Source organism: Lupinus angustifolius, unplaced genomic scaffold (assembly GCF_001865875.1).
Source record: "Lupinus angustifolius cultivar Tanjil unplaced genomic scaffold, LupAngTanjil_v1.0 Scaffold_179_17, whole genome shotgun sequence".
NCBI lineage: Eukaryota > Viridiplantae > Streptophyta > Magnoliopsida > Fabales > Fabaceae > Lupinus > Lupinus angustifolius.
Genome location: NW_017726569.1, coordinates 168436 through 170827, shown reverse-complemented (window position 1 = coordinate 170827; position 2392 = coordinate 168436).

The following is a 2392-nucleotide window of genomic DNA, read 5'->3' as shown; positions in this document are numbered from 1 at the left end:
CTAAGTTCTTAAACTTTCAAAAGAGAATTTTTCTGAGTTACTTGAAGTAATTGTTTCAAAGTTTTAAAAACCTATTGAGCATTATTACTAAGTGTACAAAGTGATTTGATTGGATTGCAAGTGTTATAATATTTCATACTTGTAAAGGCAATCCAAAGCCATCACTGAAATTCTTCATTCATTACAATAAACTTTCTTTCACAGTGTGTGAATAGAAAGGGGATACAGTAACTTGGAAAAGTGTTTTCCAAGGGTATAAATATTAGTGAGTGAGTAAGGTACTTAGAGATCTTGAGGTGAGACTTTGTAATTACTACTCATAATATTTAGTGGAAAATCTCTTGTGTTGCAAGAGTACTGGACGTAGCCTTGTGGACAAGAATGTGAACCAGTATAAAAATCCTCGTGTGTTCTCTTCTCCCTTATCTCTTTGATTATTTATTTCACTACGCCAGAGTTGCCATTACAACACTTATTTTAGATGTATAATAGCGCTTTCATGCACTTTATATTTCACTGCAGTAGTATATGGTCATCATTAACAACGCTTCAGAAATGTTGTCATATTTATTATATACCAAAGCACAACACATAAAAAGTGTTGTCATGTAGTGCATCAATACTACAACGCATCATCCACTAAGCGCTGTCACATAGTCTTAAATAAACAACACATTTTATAGGTCTTATTAATAGTGCTTGTTGTTGCGATGTTGAAGTTCATATATTTCACAGCGCAATGACAAAAACACACTGTTGTATTATTCATATATTTTCTCAAACAACACCTTAATACAACTGCGCATCACATGCATAGCGCTGTTGTATTATTAATGTACCACATCGCTTTCTATAAAAAGCGATGTTGTAGTTATCCTTTACAATAGCGTATGTCAGGGCTTCCCCTAAAATTCGTTGTTGATTTGTATAAATTAATACTTGCATATACATTTATTAGCAGAACATACATTCTCAACAGCACATACTTTCATACATTCTGAACAACATAGACACATTAATACAAGCCAAAAGTTTATTTTATTAAACATCAATACAATACAAAATACAAACAATGAATATCATGCCAATTATGTTTTGACAGAATACATAATTACAAATAAAAAATTACACAATTTACAAAGAAACAATATTATACAAAATACAAACAATCAAAATTATACAAAGACTACTTGCATCTATTTTTTCCTTTTCTTTGATTGTTTTTATCTTTTAGGGTCATCCTTGTCTGGAGGAGCATATTGATTTACCCAAAGCCCTTCACCATGATCATCTATTGTATATAAATCATCACCCATAGTTGGTCCGCTCTCACACAACTGATATGTCCCAAAAAAAGGATCATCTTCATCAATATCTTCATATTCTTGGTCATCAATATGATTGACGATTATTTTGTTAGTGAAAATAACAATGGCCATTTCATATCAGCTGGGTCACTAACATAGAATAGTTGTTGAGCTTGTGATGCTAGAATAAATGACTCATCTTTATATCCTGGCCTATTAAGATCCTCTTGCATGAACCCTAACTCATCAACTTGAAAGCCATTGTTTTTATCAACCCACATACAATAAAAAACTGGCATCCTAAACATTGTGTAATGCAATTCTCATATGCGTTCAATCGCTCTAGAGTATGACATGTTCGCATATGTTGGGTTTCTATCTTTTGCACTTGACATTTGTAAAGTTCGAGAAACAAGAGTCACACCACTATTTTGTATTTTACTTTGACCATCTTGTTTTTTCGTATCAAACGTGAACCCATTAATCATGTAACCAGTGTAGGATAAGACATGAAGGCTTGGACCATTGGCTAACCATTTCAATCTTTTGGAAACCGAATGTACATTTATATTCAATTCCTCATCAATGTGATTTTTAGCCACTTTATGAAACACCGATTATGCTCTGTGGAAATCCAATTTTCATTCTTACTTGGGTAACACTACCTTAGCATCTCCTTGTGTGTTTCAACATATGGCTCAACCTCGTCGGCATATTATAAAACATATAAGTGCACTTGCTCCAATTCGGTTCTTGTTATAGTCAATATTTTATTCACCTTCACCTAATTTTTTTTTTGCATATCGAGGCTTTGGAATGCCCATGAAATCACCATCAGTAAGGTATCCGGTACAAAAATCAAGAGCTTCTTCAACAACATATCGCTCGACAATACAACCCTCAGGTCTTGATAGGTTCTTCACATACCCTTTTGATGTCTTCATATAACGATCAAAGGGGTACATCCATCTCATATAGGAAGGGCCATATAGTTGTGTATCTCGAACAAGATGAATGCTTAGATGAACCATTATGTCAAAAAAACGGGGGGAAAACATATTTCAAGCTCACACAAAGTCAAAATA